This window comes from Triticum dicoccoides, chromosome 7A, assembly GCF_002162155.2.
Source record: "Triticum dicoccoides isolate Atlit2015 ecotype Zavitan chromosome 7A, WEW_v2.0, whole genome shotgun sequence".
NCBI classification, from domain to species: Eukaryota; Viridiplantae; Streptophyta; class Magnoliopsida; order Poales; family Poaceae; genus Triticum; species Triticum dicoccoides.
In genome coordinates, this window is record NC_041392.1 from 13,502,964 (window position 1) to 13,509,398 (window position 6,435).

A 6,435-nucleotide genomic window follows, 5' to 3' on the forward strand; every position below is an offset into this window, starting at 1 on the left:
ACAAGTACCTCTGCTCCAAACTGTTTAAATCTTGTCTACTCCCAACATGTTTCAAGCACGACTGAAGTGGCACCATAATAGACATCTCCAAGCTGGTATCATGTTTAAACTGCCACCAGGCTATTTGTTGGGGGTTTAGAGAGTATGCAAGAAACTACAAAAATCAGGAGACAAAACAGAAAGTAGAAGTATCGGCCCCTTAGTGCAAGATTGCTTTGTGGGCTTGTTCCTGAATCGGGAACCAATCTTTCTGCGAACTGAAAGTGCAGCTGTATCAAGTTCAAAGCCATCATGCTGAAATGCTGCATCCATGGCCACACGCAAATAGGAGCCTCATCTGGCGATCCCATTCCGCCTTCTCCCGCTCGGCTCGTTCCATTACCTGGGAAGGTGGGGAGGCAGGAAAGGCAGCAGAAGGTGCGTCTCCGGTGGATTTCGAGGGATTTGTTCGGCGTTTGTCTTCGGTGGATCAAGTTGGATCTAAGCTTCATTCGTCTATATTTCTGTGTTTACATGTTGGATCCTTACAATCTACGCTTCTCATCATTGGTAACAGTTGTTGTTCCGGTGTGCGGGTCCTGTGGGGCCTTAGCCTGAGGACATCCCGGCTGTCTACTATACAACAAGGTTTGTTCGGCTCCGGGAAGGGAGGGGCAATGACGGTGGTGCGCCTTCGGCTCGTTCCAGTGCTTGTAGTCGTTGTTATGTGGTCTACAGACCTGGATGTATTTTTTGTTGCTTTTGGTGTTCTTTGTAGTACATTGATGTTTGATGAATATATTGAAAGTTCTCTCGCCAAAAAGGTGGGGGAGGTAAATGATGCCTAAGTTTTGGCCTTCGTGTGGGCGACTCAAGCGATCAGGAATAGGGTTTCCACTACCTCCCGTCTCCGCAGTCGACGTCCGCCACACTCTTGTGGACTTAAGTCCTTGGAGGCATGGTGGATCCCGGCCCTTGCCACCGGGAGGGTTCCGTTTTTAGTTTCTTTTTAAGTTTGTTTAGGGTTTGGGTCATGTTCAGAAAGTTGAGGCGGTGGTGGCTTCGTGAAGATGGTACAAGGTTCTCCCCGCCCAACCCACATCCCGACGAGGTGTCTAGCTCATCGGAGGGAGTGTGGAGGTGTATCGCCGACAGATCTCATGTGATTTGGCTGGATTTGGTCTCTGCTCATCTACGATCATGTATCTCCAGGTTGGATCCTTTTGATCTACGCTTCTCTTCATCGGTGACAGTTATTATTCTGGTGCAGTAGTCCGGTGGGGTCTTAGCACGATGACTTTCCAACTATCTACTACAATAAGGTTTTACTGGGTCCGACGAGGGAGGGGCGTTGATGTCGATGCGCCTTTGGCTCGCTCAAGTATTTGTAGTCGTCGCTAGATGGTCTTCGGGTCTAGATGTAAGTTTTACTTTTGATGTTCTTTGTACTACCTTGAAGTTGATGAATAGATAGAAAAATCCCGCAAAAAGAAAAAAAGAACAGTGAAAGGTGGGGAAGAGGAGGAGGTGGCCGCAGACTGGGGATAGACACATATTGCGATGGACTGGATGGGAGTTTTTCCAGGGAACCCATTTTTCCTATGACCCACCCCCATTAGTGGGCCCCCATAGTGAATGGAAGAGTTGAATTAGTCTCCTCTGTGTTGCTAATGGCATGACAAAGAGGTGGGTCCCTCAAAGGAAGAATTTATTTTTGCGAGGACTCAAAGGAAGAAATTGGTCAAAGGAGACGACAGCAAGGTGAAGACCTAACCACAATCGTTACTGGCACAGCCAGAACTCCATAAAAGTTAGTGACAACCTTGGAATATAGAATCCGCATAGTTGCACGTACCTAATTTTTCCTACAAAAATCTATAGGAGTTTACCAAAGCAAAAAATCTGGAGTGTCCTCCAGAATACATTGCATCATAATTGTACAATTACATGTCTGGATTAGAATTTGAGTGCCATGTTTTCATGGCTAGCTTCTGCTCTGGTTTCCCTATAACCGTCTGTTGTCTTTGTATGCGCTTTCAGAAGCTATTCACGTACTAGTGTTCAGGGCAAAATGACATGTAAGTCATACATGAAATGCACTTTTATTTCCGATACCTCCTAACCCTAGATCGAACTGGATTTGGTCGTCTTAGACACAAATATGCAAGAAAAAATAAAGGTTGTGAGACATCACCCGGTGGACGTGTATATGGATGCAGATGCTCTTTGTTGCCTTTTATGGTGCACCTTCCAACCGGTTGATATCTCGTACAGGACGCTGCCATCCCATGTGCGCTGCAAATTTCACTCAGCCGATGTAGGCTGTCGCTGTCCATCCAAATGCACTTTATATAACTGGAAGAGAACTGCTCTTCACCCTTGAATTGAGAAACAGTAAAACGAAGCTACCTATGCCCTTTCACAGCGATTTGACATCGACGGCCGTTGGATCAGGCTAATAGACGTTCTCGATCTAGCGTTCATTCCGTCGCTCGCGCGTGCGCGAATTTCGTTCTATCACCCGGCGTAACCCACTCGGCCTACCGTAAGCGGGCTGCTGCTCTGCTGGTCGACCTAGGCTTTCTGTCCTTAATTGGGCTGACAGGTCGGGAGAAACAGATTAGGCCCAGGAAAATGGGGTGAACAATTTCTCAAAAAAAAAAAGGAAAATGGGGTGAACAGCAGGCCCCGCCCCGTGCTGACCTAGGCATTCGTTCTCAAGATTTCTCCACCACACTGCCTGCGTCTCGTTCGCCCCGCGCCGCCGCCGACTTCATTCCTCGATGCTCGGTGGTTCTCCTTGACATTTGTTATTGGCTTCGTCCCTCCTGTACGGCATAGCAAATTGGCCTAGAAGGTTGTGCAGTTGTACAACCCGTCCACGGAGAAGAAATTCTTCATGCGTGGATCGATTCTTCCTTTTCTGAAGGAACACTATCCTCTCCCATGAACTCTCAGCTTCGGTAGGTAAACAAATCTCGTGTACCCTTTGCTTGGATTGGTGTGGAATGTCTTAATTCACCGTTTCGGTCCATCGCCGCTCGACTCCGTCAGCGTGCCACGAAGGAGAAGATGCATGGGTCGACGTGGTGCCTCCCCCATTCCTAAACCTCTCCATTGATCGCCTCCTACAAGTCCTTCAATCTCCCGCTTTCCGCAACCCGTGATATCCCCAGCGATCGCGATGAATCAATGGCCTGCTGCGTTGGGACGTCGGATTGATAGCGGGATCTACAAGATGGCGACGGCAATGACGGTCCACGTCAACAAGGTAAATTCTAACCCAAGGTGCAGAACGTCCCCGTCAAATTGGCAAAGCAACAGTTCATACAAGTATAAAATTATGATCTGATCCCCTTCCGCTAAAATCCCCTATCACGAAGTTGGTCAGAGCAGTCTCATCCGTGTTCGTCATTTGTGAATAAAATCAGATGTTATCTGAGGTTTCTATTTCTTTTTTTACAATTGATCTGATGTTCAACAATTTCCTTGCTTTCTTCTTGTTCCGCTGATATGGATTCCCCAAACTTTTTATTTGGTGCACAACATGTGCTTCAGTACTTGTGTCAATGGCTGAGGAGCAGCACACTCGTTATATGATTTTTCTAACATTTAAGATCCTTAGTAACTAACGACGAGCTACGTTGCAGGATCCGGCAGAACACAAGTTGTATATCAATAACTAAATGCATGTTCCAAGTAGTGGATGGAGCATTCAACGACTGGAGCTCATCAAAATAAAAGGTATAGTGGAATGATTAACCCTTATGTTTCGAGCATCACATAAAGTTTTCTACATTTCTATCGTTCATACCGATTCCCTTGGCACAAGAACCAAATCTCAAAACAAGTTACACATAATATATCCAGATGAATAGAAGGAACAATACTATGATTGTATTTTCATTTTATAAATAATATACTGACATCTTTCCTCTTCACTCTGTCAGACATGTTGATATTTGATGTCGTTAGATATACCAAACATTTCGGATTCTTCAATGTTACATTGATTAGTAAAAATATCTCAAATATTTATACCACCTGAGTTTTTCTAACTATTTACATCTTCCTTTGGTAAGATGGACGAGCGCAGCAACGCGCGCCTTTATGATCTAGTCTTACCATATAGCAATGTAAGAGCAACTACAGCCCGAACACCATACTCTCCCCAAACATCCGGACGGCGCCCAGCCTGTGACCGAACAAAAAAAGTGCAACTGGACTTTTCATGTCTGGCCCAAACGTCCGGATTGACCGGCACTCCCCACATCCGGCCTATATTTGGGGTGGATATGGGGAGGTCCGGACGCGCCCGGGCACGCCCGTCATGTCGGCTCTGTCAAGGCGGACCCATACTAAACCAGAATCAAATTGACTAGTTCTCCACATCAGCAAAACTCCTCCCGTCTCCCTCCTCCATTTCTCCCGCCGTCGTGCAGCCGCCCACCCCCTCCTTGCTAGTCGTCCTCACCCGCCTTCGCTGATGTCGTCGCCAACGGTCATGTCTGCCTCCATGTGCGCGGATGATGCCTCGATGAAATCAGTCGGGGTCCCCGGCTGGATTTGGATCCTTGCAAGGCGGAGAACCTTGCTGAAGGAGCACCGCCAAAGGCAGCGCGGGCGTGAGGCAGAGGAAAAGATAGCGATGGCGAAGGCAGCTGCAGACACGGCCTTGGTGGCGGCAAAGGCCGCTCCTGAGGACATGGACACAACGCTCTCCAATCCGTCAGTCATGGCCACGGAGACAATGAATGTTTGGTGGTTGCCCGACTCCATCACACCCTCCTAGTGGAAGGGCATCCCGGATTTGAGCTTCAATCAGGCCGTCCCCAACGAGGACATGATGGCGGACTCGCCAGAGCTCGAAGTACGTCGGGCGTCCTCGAGCAATGCCGTTGCCAGTCATGCCCACTTCATGTTCAACGGAATGCGCGACCAAGACTCGATATAAATTTTGACCCTTCCACATTTTTATCCATAGTTTCTTTTGTTATACAGATCATCAGATCGTATTAGTTGGACCGTAGTTAAATTGCGATGCATATTGTACGAATAAATATTGCATGACATGATAAATCATGGTCAATTGTCTTTGTGTTTTACTATGGAGGATACCCAATCCTCGGTGTTCGAAGTTGGGAAAACATCACACACTAATAATAATAATAATAATACTAATAATAATAATAATAATAATAATAATAATAATAATAATAATAACTGCAAAATTTTACAAGCTGAGGGGTCCAGCATTCACACAATTTAAAGATGTTTTGTTGTGTGAAAGTTGATGCAACACTAGCATGGATCCGATTTATGGAACCGAGCAAAAAGCAAGAAATATTAGAAGAAAATTTGGAAATTTTATCATGAGCAAAAACACTATGTGCGACCGCACCCAATTTGCACCAACCACGTTGCGAGCTCTCTTCAACATATATGGTCGTCTATCCAAAGAGGTCGTTAGCAAATTTATTGGTTATCTCAAGTTGTAGGTTGGAACCAAGGCAGCATCGAAGTTCAAACCCATGGAACTTTGGCAGCGGCTTTGTACCATCAAGTGGAGAACAAGCCATTCAGCTTTCCTCATTGTTGGATGAAATTGAATGGGGGACCCAAGTGGCAGATTTTTCTCAAGGAAATTGAGAACGATACGAAGAACATGAAGAAAAAGGATGGGTCGAGTTCGGCTCAATGAATTGGAGTGGACGAGGAAGGGGAAGAAGAAAATTATGCATCCGAATTACAACCAACTATGCCTAAAAGAAACGACAACTGATGGGAAACAAGTGGGAGAAGAAAAGGGTGGCGCTTGAAGGTGCGGCAAGCAAAATATCCGCCACTTGGATGGGCATTTTTTATGCAAAGAATGTGAAGAAGAGGAGAGGTCAAGATGTTCATTGATGTGCAAAGTGAGAAAGGTGGACTTTGACTGGTAGAGGTTGGCCTTGGAGCAGGAGAGGCTGGAATTGAAGAGGCAAGAGAAGGTTGCCAAATTGGTGCTTGAGCAAATGATGACAATGCATGGTCTTGACCTCGATAAAGAGAGGTTGCGGCTTGTGAGAGAGATGAAGGAGTCGAGGATCGTGTTGCAGGACATCAACCTCTTGGATGAGATGGGGAAGAAGTGGTTGCTCCGCATGAAGAAGAGGATCAATGACCATGAGGACTGAAGTTGTTCATTCATTCATGTATCGTTTATCTAGTATGAATTATTGAATTTTATTTTCGCATGTATTGAATTTATTGGGGCTACACTATCTTTGTATCATTGAATGTATGATGAATTTGCGTTGTATGATCAGCGTGCATGGATTTGCATGGATTTGGGTATTGAGATTTGGGAAGTGTGGTTGTGGAGAGGGCCAAACGAGGACCTACCCGGCGCGTCCGGGTGCGTCCATGGGCGTATAGGGACCCATATTAAGCAATTCCGGTTATAGATAATCTAAG